Genomic DNA, 16,013 nt, shown 5'->3' with positions numbered 1-16,013 from the left:
CCCCTCCTTGTGGCTAAACGTCGTTTTTCACCATGTCTGTATATTGCATTCCTGGCTGCCCTCTTGGTCTTGAATATTTTAACTGCATATCGTACATTTTTCTGGGTATGCGGTCAGGATCCATCCTTCGCATGTGACCATACCATTTGAGTCTACGCAGAGTTATGTTATCCTGCATTCTGCCAACCTGGGCCATGTCCCTGACGTTCTCTTCACGAATTTTATCTCGTCTACTTTTGCCAACCATCGATCGGACGAATCTCATTTCAGCTGCTTGAATCCTTGTTTCATCCTTTTTCCTCATGGTCCAGGTCTCACACCCATATGTCAAAATTGGCATTAATAAGCTGGATAAATTGCTCGTTTGCATTTCAATGGTACGTTTGGTTTCCACATTAGGTCTAGGACGACTCTATAGAATATTCCTCCAACTTGAATCCTGCTGGTAAGTTCCTGTTCAATGGAGCCTGTTGCTGATATCATGCTTCCTAGATATTTGAATTTGTTGGACATCTTGAGTTTTCCTGACTGAATCTTAGGCCGTACAGATTTCGCAAAATCGCCTCGCAAGGAACATTTTAATTCGCCCACTATGCGATCTTATTTGCTAACTTCACAAGCTAACAAAATAACAATGCGAGATATCGAACTATTTTTTTTCAAATTATTTATCAGTATCCATATCATCAGTGCCTTGTAAGAGAAATTTCTAATTATATACCAGAAGGAAATCTATATATTAAAAGAGGTTCCTAAAATCAGTTTTGGCATATCCGTGCTGCCGTTCTACTGGACCGATCTGCTTCATTCTTGTTTTATTCTCCCCAGAATTACCTGCCGGTGAATCACGAGACATTGATAGGTCTCTGTGTTCAGACAACTTTCAGTAATCATAAAATGAAAGCATTAAATGATCACTCCAATAATTGAAGGCGAAAACTTACCCTAAACCAGTGGCGGCTGGTGGTTTAAAAGTTCAGTGGTGCACAATTTTTAACATTGATATAATATGATTACAGGCTAATTTTCAAATCCAGGTACATCAACAATACTTTTTATTATTTAAAATAAAACGAACATTTTACATTTCTATTTTCAGGAATATTACTACAACCCAGTAACATTTTTTAATTTAAGAACTCTTTTAACCATATTGAAATGAAACACTTTGAGGTAGCCTAATTCCGGTATTATATCTGGTTTTGAAATTAAACGTCGCGTGGGCCTATCCATTCGTTTCACCTCGGACTTTTCTTCGGCAGTCCGTTGCGGAAACGGCCCAGACATTAAAGACCGCACCGAATTCATGATCTGGCAAAATATCACTAACTGATAAAAACGCACAATAATAAAAACACACGCTGACACGAATGTTTACACAGTGAAATCAATAAGCTACTTACCTTGTACGCACATAACAAAGTTCACAACTATACTGAAATAAATGGCGGTTTTTATTTTCAAATTTAAAGCCATTATTATATATCCAGCAGATGAACTTCCATCCAATGTCGCTAGGTGACATCCCTGTTCTATAACAGACTTTCACATTGAGCGCCAACGGTCTCTAACGACTTTGCTAATAGTTGGTTACGTAGGAGCACGGCCGACTGCATCCCTCGCTGCGCTGCAAGGATCTAGCTAGAGCGACGCATCAAGTCGGCCGTGGTAGGAGGAGCCAGGTTGATAAACCTCCATTTAAGCAATGTATAAGAAGCCACGCCTATTTTTCCTCTCCCGCGCTTCCCTTTAGCAGCCTAAAAGCAACCCTCGATCAGCCCCGCGCACCCCTCTGGCAGCCCAGGTTTCATCCTACCTCAGGTTGACTCTCTGCTGCAAACTTTTCGGCTTCTGCAGTGAATATCTAAGAGTACCGGCTAATAGTCTCCTCTAGTCAATATTTGCTCTTTCAATCTCTTGAAAGGTTTGTCTTTTTGAATGAAAATACAGTAGTTGAGTAATCCAAATTATAGAACTTTACCTAAAATAAACATAAAAAATGAATGGGGGTAGCGCAAACCTGCAACCTTATGGAGAAACTGCCCCTGCCCTAAACCGCAATACATTATGTGCTTAGCAGGTTGCCAAGCTTCTAATACTTTCATTAATATCCTGATATGTGATTCTCATCCTTCGTAATGCCATTTCATGCAGCCATGTTTGATTGCTACATGTATATGTGAGAGGATATTGTTTTGAAGTGGTTGAGTGAAAGCTTGGTGAGGTATATCTGAATGCTAAGATAGGTAGTGATTATCTGGTTGGTGATTGAAGTATTGTTAGATATAAGAGGTAAAGTGGGTGACGTAGTGGAGATAAGAGTGATGATCTGAGACGACATTGTTTTGGAGGTGAAGCTAGGTACCGCTGACTGGCAATAAGAAAGTAGATCATGTGGTAATTGCAAAGTGTGGAGTTTTAGTGGTACACTAGCGTGGCAAGTGTTGTGACGTGGTGGTTGGCTCAGCTAATTGACTATACTGCTAATAATAAGAGTTGGTGTGTGTGACATTTCTTAGAGGGAGGTCCGTTTACTGCCTGCCGAGGCGGGATAAAGGGAGTGGCTGTGTGGTTGCCATGGAAACGAGGGTGGGGCGACTGCGGTTGCCATGGAGATAAAACTTCAGGGCAGCTCGTCTTGCTGGGAGTTGCCAAACCTGTCACAGATAAGAACCTGACTGTTTGTATAAGAGTGATCACAAATGGGACGACACCACCTGGCCAGGTATTCTATATACAACAGATCACAGCGGTCAGAATGAAGGAGGGAACAAGTGAGCCGGAAGCGAGGCGTAAGAGCACCTAGAAAGGAATGCTGGAATGTGCCGGGTCTGCGAAGTCAGCCAGGTGGGAGATGTAGCTTTGTAGTATCCCAGTGCCGTACTGCCGATCTTGCATTTTATTTTATTTTATTTTATTTTATTTTATTTTATTTTATTTTATTTTATTTTATTTTATTTTATTTTATGTTTCTGTCTTATTGCCAGGGCTAACGGCTCTCCGGAAGTGAGTTGACCGTGGACCATTTGTTTCCAAATTGTTTTGTTTAATCGACTTATTATTTTGTCATAGTTCTTAATCAGGGGAGTTCATATATTCTATATTTGCTTAGGCTATTAATGATTTGAACACTGTATTGGGCGAAGGCTTGTAAAGTTCAATAAACCCACTACTCCCACTATACACTTCCTCCGACCATGCAAGAATGTTATTCTGTGCTACATACTCTTAGAATATCTGACTTTCTACAGTTTCTAAATATACTTAACAGATGGAAGAATTTTCTAATCACTCACGTGATGTTAATAGAAAGCATCGACGTACACACAGACGGGAATGTATCAAGTCGACTAACCTTTTGTATGACCAGTAATAAAGCGCAGCGACAAACTCTTGAAAAAGTGGGTGTCTACTTACCCGAACCAGCATTCAGTCACGGACAATTGTATGTTGCACTATCTCGGGCAAGATCGTTCGAAAATGATAAGATCCAGATACGCCCGAATGGTAGAAACACAGTGAATATTTTATGGAAATAAGTGTTATAATCTACATTGCGAATGGATCAGTTATTATGTGCCGGTATTTATTGTTCATAAAACTATTGGGAAGGGCAGGCAAAACACATGACTACGACAGGCATATGAAGACGAGTTATCTGACATATTTATAACAAAGGCTACGGAGAAGCACGGGTCAACTAGTATACATATAAATCTGTAAAAATGGTCCAGAAGTCTTAGTAATTTGTCACGTATAGTTAATTAGCTCAAGTAATTTGTACGTAAAAGGAAAAGTATAATTTTCGTACGCGTTTGTCCGTGCTCATTTCGCAATATTGAACGACTGCATTCGGCTGTTAGCTACACAGTGTTATCTCAGGGGCAAGAACTGTCCGCTATGGATGGCTTAGTTGAGTACAACCATCGCATTATGTTCGCTGATCAGTCGAAATCGAACCGAATCTCAACCATTTTATGCATGCCACTAGTTTGAATTCATCGTTAAACAAGAGATCCCGAGGCGATGATCACGTAAAACTACTAGCTTACTTTTGCCATTCCATAGGCGGAATGACTGACAATCCCCTAAGATGTCTTCCTCATTGTTCGTACATTTTAGGAGGAGGAAGAGAGTTCACTTACCTATTTCCCTTGTATGCAATAGCTGTAACATTACGATCTCATCACTTTAAACTTTAATTATGATAAGATATCAAAGCCATTATATTAAAACAGTGCTGATGGGATTTTCATAACGTTGTGCCCACTCAAGGAGATGATATTACAAACAGTAATGTGTAAAATAATAGAAATGCTCTATGGATTCTCATATGAATAATAAAACAATATTCGAATACTAAAACTACAACTTAGTACATTACCGTAACAAGCCCATAATGGCAATTATTAAGACACGAGTATGTTTATAAAACAGATGAAGCGAGTTTTATAATATCCATACGAGTGTCTTAACCCTTTCAGACCGAGTACGCACAATTGTGCGGGTTCGTATTTTAGTTATCCCTGACCGTATTTGATGTTTTTTCGGCGCTACACCGGACTGCAGTGATTGTGCAGGACACGTGGCGTGTATTTCAATTGATTTTAGTATGCGCTTGACCGCCAGGGCGAAGGAAGAAGAGTTTAAAAAGCACAGTTGATCGGCGAGATGGCAGGAAGCAGTAGTGCCGAAAGTAAGTATTTATTTACTGCGTTTATATTAATCTAGAAGCTTTACTGAATACCGGAATATATTCAATGAAGTGTGTACATTGGTTAGTGAACGTAAATTTTGAAGCTACACCATCGTACGTCATACAACGAGGTTTTGAATTTTGATACGCACAATTGTGTGGGTCCTGTTTTTAGGACGTTAGTTTTTATTTTGTAAAATAAACTATTAATATGTGTATTGAGGAGCATTTTAGTCAGTTCTTGACGTACAAACAAAAATTCACACCTCCAGTTTTCTTTCAGGTCTGAAAGGGTTAATTGCCATTGTAGGTGATTTGCATACGACAGTTTATGCTCGACTATAATTATAACTTAGTTTTTTTTAATATTCATAAATTTATGTCGAGTGTCGCTTGACAGTTGAGTTTACTGAACAGAGCGCATAGCGCATGCGCTGGGTTATTGATTTTCCGCGAGTGGATCAAAGACCTTGACAATGCCACATGTTTTCAAAGCTTTGAGAGAAGGTTATCATAACCTAACTTTATTTCAAATACAAATTGTTTATTGTACATTTGGTAAAGTGAATTTGCGGGAATGTGCCGTGCGGTTGTGGAATATTGGAAGTAGAAGGTGCATTAATGTTAAAAAGGGTACAGATCTCTGCACATGGTTATGAGGGTGTTTAGGGGTTGTAGTAAGGATGTAAAGGAGAGGGCATATAAGTCTCTGGTAAGACCCCAACTAGAGTATGGTTCCAGTGTATGGGACGCTCACCAGGATTACCTGATTCAAGAACTGGAAAAAATCCAAAGAAAAGCAGCTCGATTTGTTCTGGGTGATTTCCGACAAAAGAGTAGCGTTACAAAAATGTTGCAATGTTTGGGTGGGAAGAATTGAGAGAAAGAAGAAGAACTGCTCGACTAAGTGGTATGTTCTGAGCTGTCAGCGGAGAGTTGGCGTGGAATGACATTAGTAGACGAATAAGTTTGAATGGCGTTTATAAAAGTAGGAAAGATCACAATATGAAGATAAAGTTGGAATTCAAGAGGTCGAACTGGGGCAAATATTCATTTATAGGAAGGGGAGTTAGGGATTGGAATAACGTACCAAGGGAGATGTTCAATAAATTTCCAATTTCTTTGAAATCATTTAGGAAAAGGCTAGGAAAACAACAGATAGGGTATCTGCCACCTGGGCGACTGCCCTAAATGCAGATCAGTATTGATTGATTGATTGATTGATTGAATATGTGTGTCCGACATGCTTGATTTTGGAAAGAAGTGCAAGCTAGTGCGTTGAGCGCAGGCGCGATGCTGTCCTTACATAATTGGTCAAACAGTTGCATCGTAATGAAAGTCTAAACTCTGATTGGTGGATAACCTATATCATAATGAAAATCTGAACTCTGATTGGCGAATAACCTATATCATAATGAAAATCTGAACTCTGATTGGTGGAGAACCTATATCATAATGAAAATCTGAACTCTGATTGGTGGAGAACCTGTATCATAATGAAACTTGAACTATAATGAGCCTCATTAAGATTCAGTTTTCTGACATATAATATTTATATTTCGTTATCGTCAAGCATAATAGATATTTATATCACAAGGCGAGAATTCTGAACGAAAATATCAAGGTCCGCTGTCTTTATATAACAGTCTTGTTTGGCGTTGTAGAAGGTGTTACAAGATGAATTGAACCCCAAAGGGAAAGGAGATATGATGCTTTTATTTCAGAATGTATCTCTTCCGTAAGATAAGAATAGAGCTCTATAAACGAGATTGTGAGAGACATATACTATTTCGTTTTCAAAGGGCAGGACAGACGTCTGCTATACTCTCTCTTACCTAAGGTAGGGTTACACTATATTAGATCAGTCGTGAATCAGATCAAAGAGTAAGAAAAGCAACACACGATGAGTTCACAGTTTTAGATGGTATTTTAGGAGGAGGAAGAGAGTTCACTTACCTCTTTCCCTTGTATGCAATAGCTGTAACATTACGATATCATGACATTAAACTTTAATTATGATAAGATATCAAAGCCATTATATTAAGACAGTACTGATGGGATTTTCATAACGTTGTGCCCACCTAAGGAGCGCTATCAAACTTATTTAACAGATTTTTTTTATTTGCAAGCGGCTTAACGTCGCACCGACACAGATAGGTCTTATGGCGACAATGGGATAGGAAAGGTCTAGGAGTTAGAAGGAAGCGGCTGTGGCCTTAATTAAGGTACAGCCCCAGCATTTGCCTGGTGTGAAAATGGGAAACCACGGAAAACCATCTTCAGGGCTGCCGACAGTGGGATTCGAACCCACTATCTCCCGGATGCAATCTCACAACTGCGCACCACTAACCGCACGGCCAACTCGCCCCGTTTTTAGCAGATTAATTTGTTTTCTTCTCTTCCCATAATTCCTTCATCCTCTCGCTGTGTTTTTTCCTTCCGTTCTTCCGTCCATGCAGTGGTGGTTTTCATCTTGAGTTTTTCAGGAAAATGATGTTTTTTCACCTAACTTACGTTCTAAAGCTATGCCTGACCATCTAATTTCACCTGTTATACTCATTTCTTGAAGGTATCTTTCAATTTCAATTATCCAATTATTCTTGACTTTTTGTGAGGAGACATACTTAAATATGTTTTTAGTAAGTCTTTTATTGTCCGTTCTTTGAATATGACCATAGAATTATTATTATTACTCATATTATTATTATTATTATTATTATTATTATTATTATTATTATTATTATTATTATTTTATTTGCGAATTGGCCACTTATGATCACGCTACAATTTCGTTTTTTCTTTGTCTGAAGTTTCTTTTTTTTTCCAGCACTCCTTCATATGGGCGCTATGCTGTTTCTTCTGTTCATCCGACCGGGCTCTTCCCGTCTTTGCAGTTCTTTCGACTTTAAACCGTTCCATATTTTTAACCAAGGTCCGAAATATTTTTCTGTCTTAACATCTGAACTTCTTGGATGTAGAAATTCTCTAGATCTTTACGAATTTCCTTAATTCATGCCATCTTTAACTTCTTGTTCCACAGGTAGTTGAATAACATTTTGGTTAGTCTGGTTTTATCCATTCTGTACAAATATCCGAGAAATGATAACCTCCTTCTTTACATGGTCTCTGAAATGTTCTCCATATTTTTGTAGACTTCGTTGTTGTTCCAAAGTTTCCATCCGGTTTCAGTCTGGATATGGCCCAAGATTTCACGTAGTATTCTTCTTTCTAGGATCTCCAACTTCTCCAACTTGTAATTCATCGAGATGCATTTGCTGGCATACAGGCATTCTCTTCTTACTACAGTGTTGTTATACCTAATTTTGGCAACCCATGAGATGCATTTCTTGCTTTAGATGTTTTTAGTTAGTCTATAATCTCTCTCTCCATTTTTGAGATACGATCGTCTAAATTAAACTGTCCTACCAGCACACAAATCTTAGTTCAGAAACGGTTTTCAGACACAAGATTCATCATTAGAGGTTAAAAATTATTTAAAACGTACTAAATACAGTATACTGTAGGAGTGCGTAAATGCGCCACGCAAACATGCAGTCCTACAGTACAGTAAGGTTCATTTTCCTTTACACATCAGCATAGGAATATGTATACGACTAAACTTGTTCTGAAGAACTGCTTATCCATATCCAGTATTTGGGAAAATGATGGATAAGAGGAATAGTGTGAGATACGAGGTTTTGTTTCTTCAACGACGATGCATTTCCTAGAAATAAGTGCGTCTATCACCAATCTAAGGTGTACTATTGTTTTATGAATTGTCCTGGATTTGTTCTGTTTAGGAATCAGTCAGAAAGCCCGCGTACGACAATTCTATGTAAGTCGTTACGGAGTATTTTGGTGATGGACCCTCTCTTGACATATATAAATTTAATCTCACATTTAAAAGAAATCTTATCATAACCGCAGATTTAGCATCCGGATTAAACTTGTAATCGGAGACTGGACAGCTGCCCTAAAGATCGGAATCCCCGATTCAAAACTGGACAGTTGGCTATCCTACGTCTGAGTTCACTGAACTAGAAAGTGACATTACTGATTTGAATATGAAATACGAATATAATTTCGCTTTTGAGAGGAACAATAATTTAATGATTGCAGCCAACAGTCAAAAAGTTACGAGAAATTACAAAGACCTATTCAAAGGCAGTGTTTCTTACACATCTCATCAGTACAGTCGATGATCGCGTCGTGAAAGTGTTTAGTCATTCGTAATTTATGGTGGAAGCACGTATTGATGTAAATTACTCTTGGATTATCCGACTTGTTGGATGAATGGTCAGCGTACTGGCCTTCGGTTCAGAGGGTCCCGGGTTCGATTCCCGGCCGAGTCGGGAATATTAACCTTAATTGGTTAATTCCAGTAGCGCGGGGGTAGGGTATTTGTGCTGTCCCCAACAACCCTGCAACTCACACACAACACTATCCTCCACCACAATAACACGCAGTTACTTACACATGGCAGATGCCGCCCACCCTCATCGGAGTGTCTGTCTTACAAGGGCTGCACCCGGATACAAATAGCCACACGAAATTATTATTATTATTGTTATTATTATTATTATTATTATTATTATTATTATTATTATTATTATTATTATTATTATTATTATTACTCTTTGATTGTTATTCATTTTTTCTAGTCTGTCGTTAGCATTGCATCAGTTCCATAAAACTTGCTCCAGATTTCTTTTCTCTTTTGTTGCTTTTCGATGATTTTCTTACAGATTTCAGAAGGCACTGTATTTTCAGGTCATCAATCACGAAAGATTTCTTTGCTAATTCATAAGGAAATCTTTAGGGAGTATATTTTGATGGACCGGGGACAGTTTTCAGGAATCAGGCTTTAACCTTCTCTACAGTGGTGAAGTCGTTCACTGATTAAAAATCAGTTGATCTCTAGTCAATATTTACAACTGTTAGGTTCTTCACGCTGCCGAAGCTAATTGTTAGTAATAAACGTACAAACTACCTGAAAAAGAAAACATATTATAACAATTTCTATGCGTCACAGAAACTAAGTCCACCTAGAAATATATTTTCTCTACCAAAGGCTAAGACTGAAATTCATAAGAACTCCGCAATTAACAGAGCAATGATAGTGTACAATAATATTCATCCCTATATTGATATGTTTAGTATGACAGAAGGTGAATTCACTTGGTCATGTAACACTGTACTTCTGAATATAATTTAATAGATTATGAAGAAATTAAAAAAGAAAACTAATATAAATTGTGTAAACCATATTATTAAATTTATTAGATTCTAAGAGAAATAAACAGAAATTATAATAATAGTCTTAAGTATTATACAAAATCTTAATTAGAATTAATTATTACTGTAATGTAATATCAGTTATAATATCCTTAAAATTATTTTCCTATTAATGTGACTAATGTTTCGTTGGAATTAATTGTGTTATTTTTAAATTTGCATTTTTACCGTCTAAGTAACAGTTGTCGTGATCATTTAATTGGGACGCACGGCCTGTTATGTTCATAATAAATAAATAAATAAATAAATAAATAAATAAATAAATAAATAAATAAATAAATAAATAAATAAATAAATAGTATATTTGAATAAGAAACAACTTAATTAAAATAGAAACATATGTTTCGTTCTTGAAAGGACATCATCAGATTTTATCAAATAACAGCCAAATATTTCGAAATGTATAAACATGTATATTTATTTCTCTTCACATCCTTAAGATCTGGAACTTATCTTAATGAAGCCCTCTTTTTCTCTCAAAAAAGAAAAAGATCTTGTCACTGTGTCGTAATCGGCTTTATCTTGAAGTTGAACAGTGTCGTGGCTCATTCAATTGACAATTGTTGAATGTTCTCTTTATTTTTGTTTCTTTAATTGCTGCCGTAGATCAATATTTCGTTATCTGTAAAGGAATGCCAAAGTACGAGTATGTAAAGGTGTTAACAACTTCCAGGGGGTTTTCATTATACATCATTTCCTATATCCCGAGCTGCAACTCTTTCTCTCCATCGGAAGATCATCTGTACCGTTTCCTATTCATTTATTTGGAAGCCATTGTTGTCTGCCCATTCTGAGAAGCCATCTAGAGCGTTCTGGAGGCCATCTCTGCTTTTTGTTGAGTTGTATCATCCGCATACTAGTAGCATCTTGTTATACAGCTTGGGTGATATCGGAGGTTGCAATATCGAATATCAACTCTCTAATTTTGATACTTTGTAATACACCATTCGTTACGCAAGAATTTCTAATTCAGGCAGTGAGAAAACTTTGCTACCGCACTGTCGACAGCCCTGAAGATGGTTTTCCGTGGTTTCCCATTTTCGTACCAGGAAAATGCTGGGTCTGTACTTTAATTAAGGCCACGACTGCTTCCTTCCCACTCCTAGCCCCTTCCTACAACATCGTTGCTACAAACGCTATCTGTGTCAGTGCGACTTAAAGCAACTTGTACGAAGAAAAACAAAACGAAGAGAAATAGAACTTTGTTACAGTTTTGGTTTACTTGGCCCGTTTACTTACTTTATATCCCTGATGAAGATGTCTATATTCTCCGTTCTGTATCTTGAGAGAGATAGGTACATGCTGCATTAAAATATCAAGGGCTAAATAAGCCATCGAAGTTATGTATTATATGTATAGTTGGACCCATGAGAGTTGAAATCTGACATTTGAGCGGCGAAAACATTAACTACGAAGTACGCTGCGTTGCCATAGTTACCTCATTCTGCGGCATATCACTCTTTCATACAAGCTGAATATTTAATCAACTATGTTGGCCGAATGCAATTCGATAAACTTTGACCCGTTCCTAAGCTCGTGATAGTAATTCCGGCATTTAAGACAGAACACGTCATTGCCGATAAATATGAGATTTCATGTTCACTAAACTGGCTATAACCTCAACAAATGCACACGTAAAATATAGAATAGAACTGTACAGCTAGCCACTGATTAACTTACAACAAAATAAACTAACCACAAAAAATAATATTCAGGAAACAAACACTTAAATTATTACATAAACCAGCAACAACTAACACAGCTAATACAATACTACTCCAAATAATACCACAAAAGCGACTGAGAACAAGCCAACCTACGTGGTGATAGCGTTCTTAAATGTGGCATCTCTGTTATCGTTGCCATAGCAACAGACCAATTTCGAACACCGTTAGTTTACTTTTCCTCGCCGGTGGCGCTAAATGTCAGACTTCAACTTTCGTGGGTCCAACTATAGACTACACATACACAGTGGTCGTAAACAACACGAACCGGGTATATGAGAGAGGGTTGGTCATTCAGATAAATAATTTGAAAAAAAAATCTATATCTTGGTCCGTTGCCATTTTATCAGTTGCTGAAGTTAGCCAGTCAGAAAGCTTGGCGGGCGAATTCAAATGGGCTTCCCGCGGCATTGTTGCTAAGTCTATTCGTGACCTCAGACCGGCTTGAGAGCCATGCCGAGAAATCAGTATCAAACACAAACACATCGTTGCTTTCAGCCTGTGTTACCGTAGCCCGATCCTGTCAGCTGGGAGGTCCGTATCCAAACCCATCGCCTGGCGAAGTTGTATCCTTCAACTGGTGCTCTCATGCCCGTTTTAAGCCGCGTGTAGATTTAGCAACACCGGCCGTTTGAATTCGCCCGCGAAATGATCTGATTGGTCAATTTCAGCCGCTGATAAAATGACAACAACGGTGCCAGATATAGAATTAATTCTTTCAAATTATTTGTCAGCATTACCAACCCTCCGACGCTCATCCCGTTTCACGTTCTTTCCAACCAGCCTGTTTAATGGAACACTGAAGTAGAAACCAAGTCTCTCACTCAAGGCAGCCATATTTTTATGACAATGCTACCAACGGAAACAATGGAACTGTTTCTACAAATGAATCGGAACCAAAGACTACTCCGTTACTTGATTTTGAAAATACAAAGTTTCAGGAGAGGTGTGTATAAATTAGAACAATTTTAACTATAATTTAGTAAACCAGAATATAAAAAAGGTATAACTGGAATGAGGATCTTAATGAATTATGCAAGTAATGCGACTAGGAAATTGTAATTTTCTTTGTGGAATGGACATCCATAGATGTGACAATTTTAGATGTTTATGATTCTAACTCCCTTTGTCGTTGAGAAAGCATTGTAAATCTGGGAGTGACTGCCAATAATGTAGGAGCATAAACTAGATAATACAATAATACAATAAATATAGAATAAGTATTTTAGAAATAGGGTACCGGGTTCGATCTATGCTGAGGTCGATGGCATTTAGGTTGTTTAAAATGTGACGAACACCTGCGGAGAAATTTTCGACGCCTTTTTGTGCGTCAACTAAAACATAAGTTACACAAAGAGCATCATAACCGTATCTTGTCCCTAAGACTACAAGCGCTCTAAATGCACGTGTGAGGTATTAATACAATCTTAGAAAATATTACCACGTGTCATCATCTTTCCTAGAACTAGAGTGGCTGTGACTCCTTATTCGTCGTAATCAACATACTCTGTCTCTCCTCCACTGAGTCCTTACTACAACTTCCCCGTCCTACCATTCTTCGCGTTTCCATTATTTCTCAAATGTGCATAACAGAGATACAAGGGCTCAAACATCAAACCTGCTCGTCATTCCCCACAATCGAACTGCCGCATATAATAACTCATTTTCTGTTTTTGCCGCACGAGAATGGAACCGTTTACCGGATGACGTCAGAGTAATACCAACCACAGGGTCATTTAAAAGAGCCTTAAGAGTTACAGCAGGATACGAGTGAACTGTGCATTGCTGGTCTTTTATTGATCGTGCTAGTACATTATTACCACTAGCTATTATTATTATTATTATTATTATTATTATTATTATTATTATTATTATTATTATTATTGTAAGTATGTACACTGACCGACAGTGACAATGCAACACCAAGGAGGAGTGGTTCGAAAGGGATGAAAGTTGGGGAAAAAACAGAGTCGGCACGGAAGAATAATTGATGTTTATTTCAAACCGATATGCAAGTTACACAATGCGCACGGCATCGACTTAGTAGGATGTAGGACCACCGCGAGCGGCGACGCACGCAGAAACACGTCGAGGTACAGAGTCAATAAGAGTGCGGATGGTGTCCTGAGGGATGGTTCTCCATTCTCTGTCAACCATTTGCCACAGTTGGTCGTCCGTACGAGGCTGGGGCAGAGTTTGCAACCGGCGTCCAATGAGATCCCACACGTGTTCGATTGGTGAGAGATCCGGAGAGTACGCTGGCCACGGAAGCATCTGTACACCTCGTAGAGCCTGTTGGGAGATGCGAGCAGTGTGTGGGCGGGCATTATCCTGCTGAAACAGAGCATTGGGCAGCCCCTGAAGGTACGGGAGTACCACCGGCCGCAGCACATGCTGCACGTAGCGGTGGGCATTTAATGTGCCTTGAATACGCACTAGAGGTGACGTGGAATCATACGCAATAGCGCCCCAAACCATGATGCCGCGTTGTCTAGCGGTAGGGCGCTCCACAGTTACTGCCGGATTTGACCTTTCTCCACGCCGACGCCACACTCGTCTGCGGTGACTATCACTGACAGAACAGAAGCGTGACTCATCGGAGAACACGACGTTCCGCCATTCCCTCATCCATGTCGCTCTAGCCCGGCACCATGCCAGGCGTGCACGTCTATGCTGTGGAGTCAATGGTAGTCTTCTGAGCGGACGTCGGGAGTGCAGGCCTCCTTCAACCAATCGACGGGAAATTGTTCTGGTCGATATTGGAACAGCCAGGGTGTCTTGCACATGCTGAAGAATGGCGGTTGACGTGGCGTTCGGGGCTGCCACCGCTTGGCGGCGGATGCGCCGATCCTCGCGTGCTGACGTCACTCGGGCTGCGCCTGGACCCCTCGCACGTGCCACATGTCCCTGCGCCAACCATCTTCGCCACAGGCGCTGCACCGTGGACACATCCCTATGGGTATCGGCTGCGATTTGACGAAGCGACCAACCTGCCCTTCTCAGCCCGATCACCATACCCCTCGTAAAGTCGTCTGTCTGCTGGAAATGCCTCCGTTGAGGGCGGCCTGGCATTCTTAGCTATACACGTGTCCTGTGGCACACGACAACACGTTCTACAATGACTGTCGGCTGAGAAATCACGGTACGAAGTGGGCCATTCGCCAACGCCGTGTCCCATTTATCGTTCGCTACGTGCGCAGCAATTGGCATAAAGTTCTGACCACTCCTTCTTGGTGTTGCATTTGCTCTGTCAGTCAGTGTATATATCACTGGGGTGAAATTTTATTTCTGTTACAACATATTTCGATTGTGTTTAACTGTACTATATTTAGTATTAATTATGGTAGTGTTAACTTTGATTCTATGTATAATTATTGGTTTAGTGGAAGAGAAAGCCTAACGGCCTTAACTACGCCAGTAAAGACATATATCTATCTATCTTAGATATGGCTTTTGAGGGTGAATTTCCTTAAACCAATTGTTTTCCAAATCGAGGGTTATCAGTCCAAATTCTCTTGTTTCCATTTTTATCTGTGTCACCTTAAATAATACTACCTTTCCGTGGTTTCCCATTTCTACACCAGGCAAATGCTGGGGCTGTACCTTAATTAAGGCCACGGCCGCTTCCTTCTAACTCCTAGGCCTTTCCTATCCCGTCGTCGCCATAAGACCTATCTGTGTCGGTAAGACGTAAAGCCCCTAGCAATATTAATAATAATAATAATAATAATAATAATAATAATAATAATAATAATAATAATAATAATATCCATTTTAATCCATGAACACCATTTAACATTACACGAGGCGTTCCTTTTTTTTTCTTATTTTTATAACAGGAAAATAATGGAATATAAACGAGAATATAAATAAAATAAAACAAGGAATATAAAAGCACCACTAAACCTGGAATTTTCCTACTGTCATGGCACAATGACTTTCGTATAGAGGAAGTTACTCATAACTCATACTTACCGCTAGAACGTGCTGGACGGGTAATCCCTTTCAAATCTCGCCAGCTTCTGGTAAAGATGATTTACGAAAGCTAGACATTGTGTGTGTGGTACTGATGTCTATGAGTGAGACATTATTATTTGTTTCAGGAGAACTGGGAATGTAAGCTGATCACCAGCCTTTGGCAGTACTTCATCATGGCCAATTACTCGTGGATCCTCATGGAGGGACTTTACCTTCACAACCTCATCTTCCTGGCCCTGTTCTCGGATACCAGCTCCATCTCTTTATACGTCATGCTAGGGTGGGGTGAGTATTATTTGCTTCCCATTTCTCACCCTACA

This window comes from Anabrus simplex, chromosome 6 (genome assembly GCF_040414725.1).
Source record: "Anabrus simplex isolate iqAnaSimp1 chromosome 6, ASM4041472v1, whole genome shotgun sequence".
In the NCBI taxonomy this organism is placed as follows: domain Eukaryota; kingdom Metazoa; phylum Arthropoda; class Insecta; order Orthoptera; family Tettigoniidae; genus Anabrus; species Anabrus simplex.
This window is presented reverse-complemented; position numbering follows the sequence as displayed.